Source organism: Schistocerca nitens, chromosome 9 (genome assembly GCF_023898315.1).
Source record: "Schistocerca nitens isolate TAMUIC-IGC-003100 chromosome 9, iqSchNite1.1, whole genome shotgun sequence".
Taxonomy (NCBI): Eukaryota; Metazoa; Arthropoda; class Insecta; order Orthoptera; family Acrididae; genus Schistocerca; species Schistocerca nitens.
Window position 1 is genome coordinate 435,197,782 of NC_064622.1, and position 19,630 is coordinate 435,217,411.

The 19,630-nt window shown below is 44.4% G+C and overlaps 1 protein-coding gene across 2 annotated transcripts in view; it reads left to right on the forward strand.

Moving 5' to 3' along the window:
* Window positions 1-785: 785 nt before the first annotated feature.
* The window catches only part of LOC126202878 (uncharacterized), a 279,984-nt gene continuing 261,139 nt past the window's right edge, over window positions 786-19,630 (forward strand). For both annotated transcript variants that reach the window (XM_049936919.1, XM_049936918.1), the window contains exon 1: window positions 786-909. The gene's annotated coding sequence lies outside the window, so the exon portion shown is untranslated. The remainder of the gene's footprint in view (window positions 910-19,630) is intronic.

Here is a 19,630-nt window from a genome sequence, read left to right on the forward strand (position 1 = left end):
TTGCATCAGGCAGCAAATTGGTTTATGTGGTTATGGAGGGAGTGCTGCTGAAGCGTAGGATGTAGGGCAAGGAAGACGGTGTCATCAGCATGTTGAAGGAGATGGACGGGTGTGGGTGGCTTGGGCATCAGCGGTGTACAGGAGACATAGGAGAGGAGCAAGGACAGAGCCCCGAGGCACACCTGTGGTAGGGTAGAAGGTACGGGAATTGGTATTATGAATGGTGACATAGGAAGAATGGTGGGAGAGGAAGGAGGCAGTGAGACGAATGAAGTTGATAGGAAGGGTGTAGGTCTGGAGCTGGAAAAGGAGCATGGAATGCCGTACACAGTCATAGGGGTTCTGGAGGTCAAGGGAAACAAAAATAGCGGAGTGACGCGAGTTAAGCTGCAGGGAGAGATGGGTGAGATTAAGGAGCTGGTCGTCGGTGGAGAAGGAGGGGTGGAAACCGCACTGGGTAAGAAGAAGGTAGTGGTACTAAGTGGTGATGGATGCGGTGGGAGTGGATGGACTTGTAGACTTGCACTGGACAATGGGACAATGCCTCAACCTGTTTTTAAGGCTTAAAGAGGCAGGTGTGCGACAAGTAGCCACATTTGCCTTCCGCTTAGAGATTCACGATCCTGTCACTGTTCGCTACTAACATGATGACAATGTACAGGAAGCCGGCAGTCACTGCAGCCGCACCGCTGGCCCACCTGCCTGGCTGGCGAGGGGGCGCCACCGCCGTGGCTGCGGCACGCACCGGAGAAGCCAGCCGACCGGCGAGCCGAGTCCAGTCCGCGCGCCGCCGTCAAAGCGCGCAGTCACACCGCGCTCCAACGGCCAGTCGCGGGTTAACAGCTAGTCGCCAGCCGGCCGCAGGAGCGTGCAGTGCAGCAGCGTCTTCTCCAGTCGCCGGACACCCAGGTGAGTCACTGCCGCTGCTGCGATATGACACAGCCCCGGCTAAATACCCGCTACACGCGTCACCAGTGGCTCACAATTATTTCTTACACCACTCTTGTATCCTTTAACATCTACAACCACACGCTGCAAACCACGGTCGAGTGCACGTCAGTGGGTACTTACCAACGTATCACATCTTAGCGTCTCTCCCGTTCCAGTTGCAAATTGAGTGGGAGAAGAACGATAGCTTAAATGTATCCGCGTGCTCTACAATTATTTTTGTCTATAAATGACATAAAATCATCGTACGAGTCCGCGATCATTACCACTAGTCAATATAAATGAGAGGTACCATATTCGCAGTCTAAGGTGGATCAGTAATTAATGGAACATGTCAAGCTAACCCAAACATTTTACTGTACATACGTAACAGTCATCTGTGAGCGCTACATATGCGGACATGGCCATCTACACAAGGCGCTTTCTGATTATAAATGTCGTAGTACTGACAAACCTTTGTACAACTTCCTACATTTTATCCACTAAGATGACAACTAGGCGTGAGGTTCCAATTCAAAATGACCACGTTCTCCAACAAAAATTTTAAAGACCTGAAGATTACAGCAAAGGCTGTCGAAACCAGTCGTTGGAAATAAAGAAATATTTATGCGGACTTGGCTGTAGAATGTTTTTTGCCAAGTAAAACAGATTGCCCCTTCTCATTTCTCAGCATGAGAAAATTCAACTAGTCAATACAATTGTCCGTCTTGATCGCTATTTATATTTATCTCTCTTTAAATAATACAGCTTAATGCGTTTCGGCCATAGCCATAATCAGAATCTGTCAGGTAAACAGAGCAAATGAGAAGTAATATTCCTACAATAATTATAATAATATATTGTATAGAAACAAAAGGTAGACATACCATATTTAAAAACCTGGATACACTGTATCTCGTCAATTCACGTATACGCATGTACCATGATTAGTTTTGTTCAGTTAGGCAGCCTATTTCAAATAACAATCTGTCGCCGTTAAGTGGCATTAACTGCAATCAGATTTGTCACTGTTAAATTCCAATTAACGTCTACAAATTAAGCATGTAGTCATTTCACGAGAAATATATATATACTTACTTACTTATCGCGAATGGACCCAGAAGGATCACGCAAAGCTTTCTGACGTCGTTTCTTCCATACTTCTTTCATTCGTTCTCCATGTTTTCTTTTTCTTTCTTCTGTCCATTTTGTTCCTGGTCTCTTTAGTGCTTCCTTCTCCGACAATACATTCCACTTTTCCACCTTATTTCTAAAAGTTTTTCCATCTTTGACATCTTTAAGTTCAATATTTGCTTTTTGTAAATCTAATTTTACTTGGCTAATCCAAGGTGTTGTTGATTTGACTTTTTCTATGTAAGTGAGAATTCTGTTGGTGAGTCGTGTGGGGGGAAGTCTAGTGACATGTCCATAAAATTTTAATCTTCGCCTTCTTATGTCTGCTGCCAGGTTTGATATAGTTTCTGTGGTTCTTCTTGATTGTATCCGGTATCCTTCTTCTGTTAATTTTGGACCTAAAATCTTTCTCATAATTTTGCGTTCTTCTTTTAGTATTTTTTCTAAATCACATTTTGTGTGGAGTGTGAGCGTTTCACTAGCATATAGTGCTGCTGGCTTAATTACTGCGCAGTAGTGTCTGATTTTTGTGTTCGAGGAGATGCATTTTTTATTGTATATTTCATGTGTCATACCATATGCTCTCTTCATTTTCTGTTGTCTGATCTTCTGTGCAACTTTCTCTCCTCCGGTTGGCTCCAAAATTTCACCTAGGTATTTAAAATGTTTTACTCTATATATATATATATATATATATATATATATATATATATATATATATATATATATATATATATATATATATATATATATAACGCTTGTGTGTTTACGTACTGACAGACTTTTTCCTATTACCACCCATTCGTGGCTGTGGTGGTAGACAGCCCTTGGTCTCATGCTGTTAGTAAGGGAGGTTCGTCGCGGTCCGTGGCAGTGGATAAGTGTGGCGAGCAAAAACCAGCGAAATATAGATCAATGAATACTCTTAGGAAAAGTACTCATTTTGTGGCTTATGAACTTTATCGTACATGTGAAAATGCATTTATTGTTTCATTTGTCCGACATTATACTCTGCTCGCGCGGTTTCGTGATTCAGATTTTAATAACGACATGCAATTTCAAACACATCATTTTTTAATCTCTCAGTGCCTTTTCGTCAATCACACTTTACCGACGATCAACAGAGACACAAAGAAAAACTCCACATAGATTCGAAGATAAAAAGACTTCTAACTAACAAAAGAATAATCGAACGATACACTGCAGTCATTTCGGATAAACATTTCGCTTATGTTCCGCGAGTATAATCCTTTTCATAATTTAGCCCATTTTCGTCAATCACTTCGCTGAAGCCTAATGAAATAAAGTAACTTCTGTTCCTATACAGCTTCATTTAAATACAACTATGTTAAGATAATCATTCACCGCTTGGTGTTTTCCGTGGCTAAATATGTCTGCATAATGTAATGCTAAAGCCAGTAAGGAAGGAGTAGGGTGAGGATTGTATAAGCGAGTATTTTCACTAATGCGGTAAAGTCCAAAAGTCATAGAGAATATAGCTTTTTCTGAACTAAGTGTTCCACGTCGCGCATTATATTAAGATATCTGCCAACCACTTCCACCCACCACATTATGGATGAAACACATTGAAGACTCTATCACCATTACACTGAACTGAGAATAAAACAGTAAAAACATTTTCACATATATGGTAAGGCTCGTAAGTCATATATTATTTAGCTTTACCGAAGAGCATTTATCGCTTCATATTTCGAGGATTTTTGCCCTACACAGTCACCCACTGCCACCAAACTACCTTACTAACAAGTTATGTACATTCATAATATCACTTACGAGATATACGTCTGTATGAATCTCATATCTAGAATTGTACTTATGCCTTGTCCCATGCCATATATTCTGACACGGGCAACGCAGGGTTTCTCATCTAGTTATTTATAAAAAATAATGAACAGCACTTGTCACGTAAAAAAATTCAAATTAACGTCACATATTAAACAGGTGGTGCACGTGTCCACTGCAGTGGACAGCTGTTAATGTCACTTCTTGGCCGTTTTCAGTCAGTCCTGAGTCTCCAGAAGCGCACAGGTCACAGCACCAGTAGAGAGCGTACACTGGACTGGACTGCCCGCTTTTGCAGCCTGAGGACGGACTGAAAGCGCCACAGAAGCGACCATTAACATGTGCGCATGTGCACCACTGGGTTAAGCATACCGCCATTTCATAAACAATAACCTGTGAAAACTAAAATGGACAATTGTGTTAATAAACCTTTTTAAGGTATGACTATAGGGCTTACGGACATGATTTTGAATTTTAGCGACTCAATTTTAATTTCTCATTTGCATAGATTAACTTTATGATACGACTGTATGCTTAATTTGTAGATCTTAATTGAAATTTAACCTTGACAAGTCCTACTGTATTTAACCCACCTAATGGCCACAGACTGTTACTTAAGGTAGGCTGCTTAACTGAATGATTCGTGGTATAAGTGTACATTTGAAATAACGAGATACAGTGTATCGAGCTTGTTAAATGTGGTATGTCTTCTTATTGTCTCACGGTTACTACGGGAGCGATACTTAGGTTGACTGCATTTTTCGAGTGTCTGGTCATGAATCGGTCACGTGCTTTCAAATTGTTCAAATGGCTCCAAGCACTATAGGACTTAACATCTGAGGTCATCAGTCCCCTAGACTTAGAACTACTTAAACCTAACTAACCTAAGGATATCACACACATCCATGCCCGAGGCAGAATTCGAACCTGCGACCGAACCTGCGGCCGGCCACGACAAATACAGGCATGCATCAATGCAAGAGGACGTGTTACTGGGTATTAGAGATACCGATGTATCCAGCACTCTGGACCACCACCTCTGAAGGTCTCGCTGTATGGTGGTACAACATGCAATGTGTGGTTTTCATGAGCTATAAAAGGATGGAAATGATGTTTATGTTGATCTCTATTCCTATTTTCTGTACAGATTCCGCAACTCTCGGGAACCGAAGTGATGTAAAACTTTTTTTGATGTGTGTATTTAATATGCAGATTGTACCAGAAAGATGCGCTTTTACACTCCTGGAAATTGAAATAAGAACACCGTGAATTCATTGTCCCAGGAAGGGGAAACTTTAGTGACACATTCCTGCGGTCAGATACATCACATGATCACACTGACAGAACCACAGGCACATAGACACAGGCAACAGAGCATGCACAATGTCGGCACTAGTACAGTGTATATCCACCTTTCGCAGCAATGCAGGCTGCTATTCTCCCATGGAGACGATCGTAGAGATGCTGGATGTAGTCCTGTGGAACGGCTTGCCATGCCATTTCCACCTGGCGCCTCAGTTGGACCAGCGTTCGTGCTGGACGTGCAGACCGCGTGAGACGACGCTTCATCCAGTCCCAAACATGCTCAATGGGGGACAGATCCGGAGATCTTGCTGGCCAGGGTAGTTGACTTACACCTTCTAGAGCACGTTGGGTGGCACGGGATACATGCGGACGTGCATTGTCCTGTTGGAACAGCAAGTTCCCTTGCCGGTCTAGGAATGGTAGAACGATGGGTTCGATGACGGTTTGGATGTACCGTGCACTATTCAGTGTCCCCTCGACGATCACCAGTGGTGTACGGCCAGTGTAGGAGATCGCTCCCCACACCATGATGCCGGGTGTTGGCCCTGTGTGCCTCGGTCGTATGCAGTCCTGATTGTGGCGCTCACCTGCACGGCGCCAAACACGCATACGACCATCATTGGCACCAAGGCAGAAGCGACTCTCATCGCTGAAGACGACACGTCTCCATTCGTCCCTCCATTCACGCCTGTCGCGACACCACTGGAGGCGGGCTGCACGATGTTGGGGCGTGAGCGGAAGACGGCCTAACGGTGTGCGGGACCGTAGCCCAGCTTCATGGAGACGGTTGCGAATGGTCCTCGCCGATACCCCAGGAGCAACAGTGTCCCTAATTTGCTGGGAAGTGGCGGTGCGGTCTCCTACGGCATTGCTGGGAAGTGGCGGTGCGGTCTCCTACGGCACTGCGTAGGATCCTACGGTCTTGGCGTGCATCCGTGCGTCGCTGCGGTCCGGTCCCAGGTCGACGGGCACGTGCACCTTCCGCCGACCACTGGCGACAACATCGATGTACTGTGGAGACCTCACGCCCCACGTGTTGAGCAATTCGGCGGTACGTCCACCCGGCCTCCCGCATGCCCACTATACGCCCTCGCTCAGAGTCCGTCAACTGCACATACGGTTCACGTCCACGCTGTCGCGGCATGCTACCAGTGTTAAAGACTGCGATGGAGCTCCGTATGCCACGGCAAACTGGCTGAACTGACGGCGGCGGTGCACAAATGCTGCCCAGCTAGCGCCATTCGACGGCCAACACCGCGGTTCCTGGTGTGTCCGCTGTGCCGTGCGTGTGATCATTGCTTGTACAGCCCTCTCGCAGTGTCCGGAGCAAGTATGGTGGGTCTGACACACCGGTGTCAATGTGTTCTTTTTTCCATTTCCAGGAGTGTATGTCGTAGCATTGAAACATTATATTTTCGTAGCACACAAGTTATAACACTAAAAACATCAGTCATTACCTACCGATATGTGGTTTGCTATCATTTTATTGTAACACATCGTAGCTAAAGCGACGCGTTTTCGATAGATTCTCGATTTGCTGATGATGAAACAGCTTAAATTCATATCACGTATTCTGTGAGAAAGAAAATCCACCAAATACTGTATTAAGAGGCATACAATATAGCGGCTCCTATGTTCAGTTTATAAAGTAAAATGATATATCTTACTGGTCACGTTCCTCTTCAAGAGACAAGAATGTGCCAGGCCAGACTCCTTATTTCACGCTCCACAGTGTAGTGGAACGTGGAATTCCTCGCTGTGAAGTCACCAGACCCTCGTCCAAGTGCGTTTTCACATCCCGTGAGAGGACGGCTTAAGGATTAAGCTCTCCTCCACCGCAAGGTTGGCTTGAACCTTAGACCATATATACATATAGACTGCGCACTGCCCTGTCTTTGCCGTGTTCTGTTTGAAACCAACAACTAGCTCATGTGTCGGCTGGAATAATGCCGAGTTTCTGGTACAAAGCATTATCCGAATGGGAGGTGTCAGTGCTAATTTGCGTCATTTACAGCTAAAAGCAAGCATTGGTTTTAACAGAAGAGCGATGTGTTGTCTTTATGGCGTATCTATGGACCTTTCTCCAACAGGAAGTCCCTGTTTTTAACTGTCTTTTCCGTCGATTGGGGTTAACATTTTTCGTCTTCGTGTTCTACGGTTCTGACATGTGCGCGTGTGACCTTAGTTGTTTTTGCGCCTCAAAACAAAACACATGTTGAGAGAAAACAGAACATCTTGAACAACTGGAGATGTCCTACCGTATTCACAGGACAGGTATGTTCTGCAGAAGCGATTAGCATCTGAACCTTGTCGGCCCGCGAGTTCAAGGCCAACATCGGTATCACGCCACAACGTCGCCTACCAGTAAAATGTGCCTGCGGCTCTCGTTGTCTCTATAAAACGAAATTCAAAGATCAGCAGAGGTTCAGGACGCCTCGCAGACGTACATCCGAACCGTGTCGTCAAATCTTTGAGTTTGAAAGAGGGCGCATTATTGGCACGGGGGAATGTGATGCACCCATTCAGGAAATGATTCTCGCGTGGGACGAAGTGTTTGGGCAGTGCAAACGGTGTTTGCAGAATGGTTAACTGAAGGCCGTAGAACGTAGAACATGAAGAGATGGGCCAGGTTGCCCCATGCAGACACCTCATCCAAATGGTATTGCAGGATCATCGTCTCTGCCGCAACAGTTGAATAGCGTAACACATCGTACACTGTCAAGGGTGACACTCCGTCGCCGTTTATTATAGCATGGCTTACGTGCGCGTTGTCCACTTCTCCGCCTACCTTTGACGATTGTGCAGAAACATGCTAGACGGTGACGGTGTACGGGACGACATCACTGGGGACAGAAATGCCATCAGATAGCGTCTTTGGACGAACGTAGGTTCTGTTTGTTTGAAAATGATGGCAACATTTTGGTTCGCCGCAGACGGGGCGAGCGGCATCACAATGACGGCATTCAGACAATACATGCAGCCCCAGCTCAAGGCCTTACGGTGTAGGGAGCTATTGGATACAACGACAAACCGCAGTTCGTGTGTGTCAAGGGCACTGTGAACAGTGTGACCTTAGGGGCTATGACATCCTGCGACCCGTAGCAATACGCTTTCCGCCGAACACTCCAGAAGCCATTTTTCAGCAAGACAGTGCACTATCACATGCTGCTTCACGAACAGGTGCCTTCCTTGTGTCACAGGATGCCAGCCTTTTGCCCTGGTCCGTCAGATCACCAGACACGTCGCCAGTCGAAAATGTGTGGGATATGGTAAAACGACAGGTGCAGCACTGTGACCCAGAGCCAGCTATCACAGATGAGCTTTGGAACCAGGCGAATGCAATTTGGGTGGCTGTTTCACGCATGGAACAAGTTATCAGGCACCATGGTGGACCTTGTGCATACTAGGCAACAGGTCACATGCTGAAATGAAATGATCGTATGGCATTGTTGGCCGGGAGGCCCCTTGCGGGGAAGTTCGGCCTCCGTATCGCAAGTCCTTTTTAGTTGACGCCACTTCGGCGACTTGCACGTCAATGATGATGAAATGATGATGATGAACACACAACACCCAGTCATCACGAGGTACAGAAAATCTCTGACCCCGCCGGGAATCGAACCCGGGACCCCGTGCGCAGGAAGCGAGAACGCTACCGCAAGACCACGAGCTGCGGACGGTCACATGCTGAACCGAGGTAACTGAAATGCTAATCATATCTGTAGAGCACACTGATGTACATCTCCCGTAAATATGAATCTCCTACCTCTAGTCGTTCAGAGTGTTCTGATTTTTCTCAACATGGGTGTATTACACGTATAGTACTACAATCAACGTAAGGTTTGCGAGATTGCGAATATTAATGGGTTTTAGTGTTCAGCTAGGTGAGGGTGGGAAAAAGATAATAATAAAAAAGGAAGTTTGAAACACTGTATTTATACTTCTTTTTTAATCGATTGAAACTTGAGCGTAACAATTTTCTTTACAATCATATAGTTAAAAGACAAATAAACTGCATCCGACACTTTATTTTCCCATGAAGATACCTTGGTTGTGTATTTTTCTGAATCCATCGTTTCGTCATTCTATCGTTAGGTGCTAAATGCGGAGAAAACTCAAAAGCTGACGGCACTGCGTTTGTCATCCGTTTCTTTCCGATGCCATACGCCCTAGCCTCAAAACATTCAGAAAAAAAGTATTGGCTGCTTAGTTTTGTGTGGCCGTTTGCCGTAAATGTCATCATTTCCAAAGCAAGCATCCAAACATTCCTTCCCACTCCATCAGCGGGAAAATTGTTACCATTATTAAGATTACGTAAACATAACTTACGATGATCATATCATGAACAGAAGGAAAAGAAATACCTTGCAATTAATATTTCACAAATTTCCGCACGCCTTTCTGCAAATTAAATACATAATGCCCCGTATCATTAAATTTGTCATATTTATACACAATCAGAATACCATTCGTATCTCCTCTTTAATGATGTCACTCCTTAGCTTCAAATTATAACTGATAGATTTGATCTCGAAAGAGACTCTGTTCGAAAGACTTTTAAAAGAAGTTTACTTGTTGGTCAAAATATTTCTTCCTATCCATGCTTCTTTATCTGTTCCCTGGTTTTCCTTTATCAGTGCAGGTGACCATCGAGATAATTTATCCTAAACAATTAGATCTTCATTCGCTACTTGTTACAAACAACATATGAGTACTATAATGATTCTTGCTGTTAGCTTTAATACGTGTCCTAACTCCTAACGTCTGTTTCTTCGACATATGCCAGCAGTTATGGTTTGCATTTGCATAAATGCGAACTATCAACTTGGCGTGAAAACGAAATATGGAAAAATCACTTGACTTAATTTCATTCGTCATAATTCATGTTTTAGGAAAGCCTTCAACTGTGTTATCAATGATTTAAATAAAGAAAAACTGCACCAGTTACCTATTTTTTTATGCTTAGCACAGCGCGTTTCGAGACTTTCTTCTCATTTTTAAGCGCGTTTGTTTATATGCATATTGATGATGTGTTTGCAAGTGTGATTACCGTCTCTTTTTCACTGTAGGTGTCTTTTTGAGGTTATGTTGCAATCGGAAAATCAGACAAAATTGCTCTTGGAGTGTTTTTGTATGCTAGTGTTAGAAATTGATTTTTGTTTGTCTACTTACGGGTATTGTGATTTCTGTGTAATGTGGGATACACAATACCTGTAAGTAGACAAATAAAAATACCATTTCTAACATTAGCATATAAAAACACTTCAAGATTAGTTTCGTCCGATTTTCCAGTTGCAATATAACCTCAAATAGACATCTAAAGTGCAAAAGTGGCAAAAAAAACACACATGCAAAATCACCAGAAATGTGCATATAAAGAAATGCACTTGAAAATGAGAAGAAATTCTCGAAACCCGTTGTGCTAAGCATGTTAAAATAAGTAAGTAAGTTTTTCATTATTTAAATCATAAATCACTTTAATGTAGTTTAAGAATTCAATTTCCTATCACGAATGGAATACAAGTCTTCCAGTGTACAAACCACCTATATATAGCTACACCAAAAGCTAGGTAGAAAATGTAGGAGTGTAAAAGAGTAAAGCATATGTTGCTTACAGGTCTGAGCGCACAACGCAAACGTCCTTCGACGTCTAAGACACAGAGTGAGCGAGACGGTTTATTGATCGCTGCGAGCTGTAGAGTGTGGTAGCCACCCTTCTCAGTCAGTCCCTTTATCGAGTCACGGAGGGAGAGCTTGCCACGTGTGTGCATATAGTAAGGAAATTCAAAGCTCTCGGTTATGGCGCTACTTGAAACGTAACTGGCGACGAACAAAGCCATTAGCTTCTGACAGGCTTTCTGTACTGTACTATGGAGTGTGTGAGAAGTGATCGCTCTGGCGAGCAGCCTGTTCACATCAATGTTTACGCGTTCTAACATTGCATTGGGCAGTCCTTCTAGACAACAACACTTGCTGTCCATAGAAGCAAAGAGGAGATCTTGCGGAGATAACTACTCTGCATACATTCAGGAATTCATGTATGAGAATGATTTTAGAAGAGTGTTTGTGGCCGAAATGTGATTCCTTATTTGATGAGAAAGCAGAATAATGTATTACGTTTTACTTAATGGAATATCTTATGGGAATTTATGCCTTTACAGCCAGAATCAGTATCAGCAAAAATCTTCTGGGTGTGAGACACATCAGTGTTTGAGCCCTCGCTCTAACAAAGGAAGAGGCGAGTCAGGCCTGGATAAAATCACCGTGACGAATTAACAGCACTTGGCTTGGTCTCTGGCCAGGCCGAGGGTGTGGTTTTAGGCTGTTTCCTATGGTCCTTTAGGAGAGTGCCGGATTTGTTACCAATACTCACTGCATAAAAAAAGGAGCAAAAACAGTTAAAGCGTGATAAAACACGGAACGAAATTTACACGGTTCGCAAGGTGTCGAACATGATATTACAGAGACTGGTAAGTTCGTCGCCAGCAACCGTGTTTTTAGCAGACTGTGAGCAGGATGTATGATGGTGTGCTAAAAAGGAATGCCTCTGAATTTTTCATGTGGAAACATTTAAAGCGTTTTAAATAAAACAGAGCGTTATTAACATTCTAAATCTGTATTCTTCATCTCCACATCTTCATTTCTCAGAATAGTGATCTTTGCGACGAACATATTTCTCCCAACGAGAAACCTGTTCGTTGGTACCGTCACCGTACAATGTTTGACTTTGTAGATTGAGCCACAAGCTCACCTCTGTTTGCATCGCTTCATCACTATCAAAATGAAGTCCTCGAAAGTGTTCTTTAAGTTTTGGAAACAGATGGAAACCGGATGGTGCCAAGTCGGAACCGTATGGAGGATGATCGATGACAGAACCTAACGTTGTTGCAGATGTCGCAGCTCTCGTGGTCTGCCAAAGTCATGTTCAAGGAGAGGGTGCCCCGTGTGTGGACGAACTCTTAGAATTCAAAACTCGATAACAGCACTCCGTTTCTCACGCGCCGACAGTTACGTTACAAACCAGCATGTTACGCGCTGCAATTCGCAGCTCTTTAGCGGCGCGAGGGCTGCAAATATGTGGACATGAAGAATGAACATGTAGAATGTTAGTACCGTTTGTTTTATTTAAAAAGATTTAAGAGATTTCACGTAAGTAATATAGAGACATTAATTTTCAGCATCCCTTCGTAGAATTAGGAAGCGTTCAAATGGTTCAAATGGCTCTGAGCCATCTATGGTCATCAGTCCCCTAGAACTTAGAACTACTTAAACCTAACTAACCTAAGGACAGCACACAACACCCAGTCATCACGAGGCAGAGAAAATCCCTGACCCCGCCGGGAATCGAACCCGGGAACCCGGGAGGAAGCGTCCGAAGGGGAATTTGTCCTTGGCTATGGACTATTAAAGGACATCGACGTGATAAATAATCTGTTATTTGATAAATAATCTATTATTTGATAAAAAATGAAACAGTTGGTCACAAAGCTGTGTATTAGTCCAGTATATTAGTCCAACGAAAAGCAGAATCAGTTGTAAAGGACCCCGCATTTACCAAGAAAGATAACTAGCACGATTATCACTATTTGAGTTACCTGATGCAAATGTTTTGAATAAATATTGCTTTATGCTGATACAGCGAATGAGTGTAATCTTTGAGATCTCGTCCCTAAATTGCAGGTTCGACGCTGTAACGGAGCCTAATAACTGCAAATTACTCTGAAAATTAGTTCCACCAGATAGCCTGGACCTCGTAGTTCATGAGGTATCTTTAAATGAAGTGTCGGAATTTTATTTTGAAATGTTCAAATGTTTGTGAAATCTTATGGGACTTCTGCTAATGTCATCAGTCCCTAAGCTTACAGACTACTTAACCTAAATTATCCTAAGTACAAACACACACACCCATGCCCGAGGGAGGACTCGAACCTCCGCCGGGATTAGCCGCACAGTCCATGACTGCAGCGCCTCAGACCGCTCGGCTAATCCTGCGCGGCTATGTTGAATTGCGAGTGAATTTCTAAGGGACCAAACTGCTGATGTCATCGGTCCCTAGACTAACACACTACTTAAACTAACTTGTGATAAGAACAACACACACACTCATGCCTGAGGGAGAAATCGAACCTCCGACGGGAGGGGCGCGCAGTCAGTGACATTTCGCCTCTGACCGCTCGGCCACTCCGCGCGGCGGGAATTTTATGCAATCGCGTACGGTGAGGAGGGAATTACTTTTGATATGCATTTATTTATTCACCATTGAGCACACATTTTACAGTACATGAATTCTCTAAAAATGGTTCAAATGGCTCTGAGCACTATGGGACTTAACATCTGAGGTCATCAGTCCCCTAGAACTTAGAACTACTTAAACATAACTTACCTAAAGACATCACACACATCCATGCCCGAGGCAGGATTCGAACCTGCGACCGTAGCGGTAGCGCAGTTCCGCTCGGCCACACCGGCCGTAGTGAGCCTTAGCGACAAATATCAATACCAGTTATTTCAGGAATGTTGTTGTGCGCAGTCGAACGCCTCGTAGATGCTGCTTTATCACAGGATGCATTGCCGTGCTGAGGCAATCACAGTCTTCGAATTGTTCCCCTACTGCACGCAATACACAGCTCTTTCAAATGTGTTCGTACAATTCCGCATTCACCGTCTTCTTAAGCGTGAAAAACGCCCCTATACCATAACACTACGTACTCTGTACTTCGCTGTTGCCCCTACACATAATGGCTGGTAACGTTCTCGAGGCATACGCCAAACCCAGGCCCCTACACGGGACTGCCACACTGTATAGCGTGATTCATCACTCCAGACCACTAGTTTTACAGTCATCCACTGTCGAGTGGGGTCGTCCTTGACAACATCTCAAATGTCGCTTAGTGTTGACTGCAGAAATGCGTGGCTTATGAGGGGCTGCTTGACCACTGTAGTCCTTTATTTTTAACGCCCTAGGCACAGTCTCTGTGCTGGCTGGGATGCTCGTAGCGCTTCGGAATCAGCGAGTCATTCCTTCCGCTGATTCCATGCGACATTTTACAACCACACTCCACAATGCTCGACGTTACCTGTCGGTCAGTACATGTGGTCTGTTTGGTCTTGGTTGAGCTGTGGTTGTTACTTCGCGTTTCCATTTCACAACCACATCACCAACAATCGAGTCGGGCCAGTTTAGAAGGGTTGAAATCTCTGTGAAGGATTTGCTACTCACAAGAGAAACTCCCTGTCGCATCCCTTCAGATTTAGTGGAAAGATGGTCCAGTGAAGATGACCACGCAGACAAACTTTTTATTACGTGTTAACATTATTTCAAAACAAAAAAGAATCCAGCTTACGTTACGTACAGAATACCACTGACGCAGCTCGATTTGGCGACCACAAACGTTGTTACAGACATTGTACGTACGAAGCATGTTCTGGACACTCTGTCCATCCCATATCATGTCTCTTAAATTTCTTGTGCAGTGGCCACAACTCGTGCCAGCAGATCTTCTTCTTCTGCAAGAAGTCTCGTAAATTAAACTTTGCATATGTTAAGTGACATCAGGTGACTGTCTGGCGTAGAGCACGTCATCATGTCTACCCTGTTCTATATCAAGACAAACAACTCTGAGGCTATTTCCCTCAGCAGGCGTGGAAGCGTTACAATCTGAAATGAAACCGTCATAGACCGGAAAATGTACGTTTCCGGACATGGATTCCTTTTCAAAATACGTATTATGTCCTCACTCCCCCCCCCCCCCCCCACAAGCTCTAATAGTTTGTTGCGGGAATTTCCGAACACCCTATATGTCACGAGAGGCGGACTAGCCATTATACGAGGTGCATTCAAGTTCTAAGGCCTCCGATTTTTTTTTTTAATTAACTACTCACCCGAAATCGATGAAACTGGCGTTACTTCTCGACGTAATCGCCCTGCAGACGTACACATTTTTCACAACGCTGACACCATGATTCCATGGCAGCGGCTAAGGTTTCTTTAGGAGTCTGTTTTGACCACTGGAAAATCGCTGAGGCAATAGCAGCACGACTGGTGAAAGTGCGGCCACGGAGAGTGTCTTTCATTATTGGAAAAAGCCAAAAGTCACTAGGAGCCAGGTCAGGTGAGTAGGGAGCATGAGGAATCACTTCAAAGTTGTTATCACGAAGAAACTGTTGCGTAACGTTAGCTCGATGTGCGGGTGCGTTGTCTTGGTGAAACAGCACACGCGCAGCCCTTCCTGGACGTTTTTGTTGCAGTGCAGGAAGGAATTTGTTCTTCAAAACATTTTCGTAGGATGCACCTGTTACCGTAGTGCCCTTTGGAATGCAATGGGTAAGGATTACGCCCTCGCTGTCCCAGAACATGGACACCATCATTTTTTCAGCACTGGCGGTTACCCGAAATTTTTTTGGTGGCGGTGAATCTGTGTGCTTCCATTGAGCTGACTGGCGCTCTGTTTCTGGATTGAAAAATGGCATCCACGTCTCATCCATTGTCACAACCCATGAAAAGAAAGTCCCATTCATGCTGTCGTTGCGCGTCAACATTGCTTGGCAACATGCCACACGGGCAGCCATGTTGTCGTCCGTCAGCATTTGTGGCACCCACCTGGATGACACTTTTCGCATTTTCAGGTCGTCATGCAGGATTGTGTGCACAGAACCCACAGAAATGCCAACTCTGGAGGCGATATGTTCAACAGTCATTCGGCGATCCCCCAAAACAATTCTCTCCACTTTCTCGATCATGTCGTCAGACCGGCTTGTGCGAGCCCGAGGTTGTTTCGGTTTGTTGTCACTCGATGTTCTGCCTTCATTAAACTGTCGCACCCATGAACGCACTTTTGACACATCCATAACTCCATCACCACATATCTCATTCAACTGTCGATGAATTTCAATTGGTTTCACACCACGCAAATTCAGAAAACGAATGATTGCACGCTGTTCAAGCAAGGAAAACGTCGCCATTTTAAGTATTTAAAACAGTTCTCCATCACCACATATCTCATTCAACTGTCGATGAATTTCAATTGGTTTCACACCACGCAAATTCAGAAAACGAATGATTGCACGCTGTTCAAGTAAGGAAAACGTCGCCATTTTAAGTATTTAAAACAGTTCTCATTCTCGCCACTGGCTGTGAAATTCCATCTGCCGTACGGTGCTGCCATCTCTGGGACGTATTGACAATGAACGCGCCCTTATTTTAAAACAATGCGCATGTTTCTATCTCTTTCCAGTCCGGAGAAAAAAAATCGGAGGCCTTAGAACTTGAATGCACCTTGTAAGAGGAAACGTGGAGAGTTGTGTCGCAAATAGGGAAGCGGCAATAGCAGAACAGGAGAACACAGTGACTTCGAACGTGTACTAGTGATCTGATGTCATCTGACAAAAGCGCCGTGCGGACAGCCCGTCAAAAACTGAACACAGGTCAAGCACGAAAACAGGAAGAAGGTCTACCGCACAGAAACAGTGAACGGTCCAAGAACAACAAGTGCAATATACAGCAACCCGAAACAGCAACGGCGTCGTAGATAAGTGGTCATGGTGTTGATCTTAATGGATCGCAATCCGATCAAAATGGCGACACTAAATTGGCGTGAGGTTACGAGTCGTGTTCACCGGACGATCCTTGAATATGAACGCCGCGCGGGATTAGCCGAGCGGTCTGGGGCGCTGCAGCCATGGACAGTGCGGCTGGTCCCGGCGGAGGTTCGAGTCCTCCCTCGGGCATGGGTGTGTGTGTTTGTCCTTAGGATAATTTAGGTTAAGTAGTGTGTAAGCTTAGGGACTGATGACCTTAGCAGTTAAGTACCATAAGATTTCACACACATCTGAATATTTTTTGAACATGAACGCCGTCCCCTTAACCTCCTTCACAAGGTACGGGTTTTAGAGACCTATGTCTTCAGTAAAGTATATTACGTTGTGCAGGTCTTCCCGCTTCCCACGATGATGACCCGCAGACTGAAACAGCTGTCTGGTCGATTCCTGTGGCGCCGCCATATCTTTCGTGTTCGATATGAAGTCGAGGCCAGGCCTCGAAAGCTTGGAGGATTGGGTCTTTCCGATATCAAAGTGAAGACATCCATCTTATTTGCCCGCCGCAGTGTTCTAACCTGTACTCGGGCTCCGCATTCAGTTACCTCTCGTTTACTTTCCCGCCTCCGGCCAGTCAGTTTGACCCCTCCTGTTGATGTTGGAAGATTAATCCTAAATTGCGGCACATTCGTGAATACTTTCTAATTATCGGTATCCTAGGTGCTGATATACTTTCTATGACGCATATTAATACCAACATGCTATCATCCCGTTGGGGTGCACCACGTCCCGTTCCTTCTGTTGAACTTGCTTCCCCCTCAACGTCTTGGAAAACGGTCTGGTCTCATCTTAGTCTTTCTACATTGTCGATGTAGATTGCTTCAATGTGGTATAAGGTCATTCACCGTCTGATACCTACTGGTGATCGTCTTTTTCGTATTGGCCTTCGTCCGACTGATCAGTGTGAGGAATGTCGTCAAACTGATACCTTACTTCACAGGTCTGTTGCTTGCGGACGGGATCGTTGGCTCTGGGTCCGCCGTCAATTAGCTTTCCTTACTCGAGGGCCTGAAACCGCTTTGCCAGACGACATTTTCCTACATCCGGACGTATCCTTTTTTCCTCAGACGAAAACCAACTCGATTGTCTGGCTCTTGGGTTACTATGTTCACTATGTTGTTCAAGGCGGGAATGACCCAGATCCCCGCGTTTTTCACCATTATCTGACAACTGCGCATTGGAAATGGCAGCGGTTGCCACGATACCGAACGCTTTTTGCGAATATGCTTTTTCTTGTGTTTAACCGTCAGGGTGTTGGTTAAGTTCCCCTATGATCCCTGTTTCTTCCCTGAGCTTGAGTCCCCTCCCTTGTAGCTTTGTTTGTCACTTTTTTCTCTTCCACATGTATATAAAAAAAAGAAAGAAATTGACAAGAAGAGTGGGATAATGAGCTAGTCTTCCCGTTCAGAATTTAATAATTATTTGTGTTTGAACTAATTTGCCGATTTTCTTTTTGTAGCTGATATTAAATGATGATATGACTGTGGTTGTCTGATTTTCATGAAAATACCAAGTCAATCTAATAATAAAAAAAACTCCTAAGCGGGTGAGCTGTGTTCACACCTCACTCGTATAAATCTTTTTTTTTTCTTTTTCCGGTGTTCGCTGTATTCAATTTGTGCCTGTATCGTGGTATAACGTCCGTTTGCAACAGCGAGATGTAAGCCGGGACCTATAATGATAGTTTATTCTGCATAACTACTCTATTAGCAGCCGAAAGGGTTCCCGAATGGTAACCGCAAACGTTTCATGAAATGCACGTCAACCGAATCCTCAACCGGAGGATGAGAGTACGTGTGTCATATGACAGGAATCTCCTATCGACGCACCTAATTTAGACGCCTGAAAAGTGAGTGAGATGTACCTCCTTGCCCGATATCGGTGTAGGTATTCGTATGAATGAGAATGTGATCACTCCGAGGGAAATGATGAAAAAATGGTAGTTCGTCATATAAGCTGCAACAGTTTCACAATCACACAGTTTCTATGTGCTCTGTCAAAACATATGTTTTTAAGTTTTTGAAGTTGAGTTTCGTTTTGGATCTTGAATTCTTTTGTTCTAACATAGTTCACACACGTTTATTTGTTGTTTTCATTTATGTGAGAAGTCTATTTGGTATCTGTTCTGCTCTCACTGTCCATCACATTTACTTGCGATGGTAATGTATTCTTACATGACTGATATTCTATAACCAGTGTATAGCATGACAACTGCCTAGACTACAGAAGAGAACAAACATTTCAAAGACCGGATGCACACTTCATAATGTCGTGAAAAACAAAAATGGCACGAGGTAGTTTGAACACGGCTGCTCTGGTTTACAGTCCAACACCGTGACCACTTAATCACGACGCCGTAGCTGTTCAATTTTTCTCGATATTGCACTTTTTAAGCTTGGACCGTTCACTGTTTATACTTTGCTTCTTTTTCCACAGTTCAGAACACCTTCTTCTTTAATGTAACCAAAGGACCGAAAAGCGATACAATAAAAGATCTGTTTGAAAAATTTCAACGGACTGGGAATGTGACGGATGAACGTGCTGGAAAGGTAGGGCGACCGCGTACGGCAACCACAGAGGGCAACGCGCAGCTAGTGCAGCAGGTGATCCAACAGCGGCTTCGGGTTTCCGTTCACCGTGTTGCAGCTGCGGTCCAAATGACGCCAACGTCCACGTATCGTCTCATGCGCTAGAGTTTACACCTCTATCCATACAAAATTCAAACACGGCAACCCCTCAGCGCCGCTACCATTGCTGCACGAGAGACATTCGCTAACGATATAGTGCACAGGATTGATGACGGCGATATGCATGTGGGCAGCATTTGGTTTACTGACGAAGCTTATTTTTACCTGGACGGCTTCGTCAA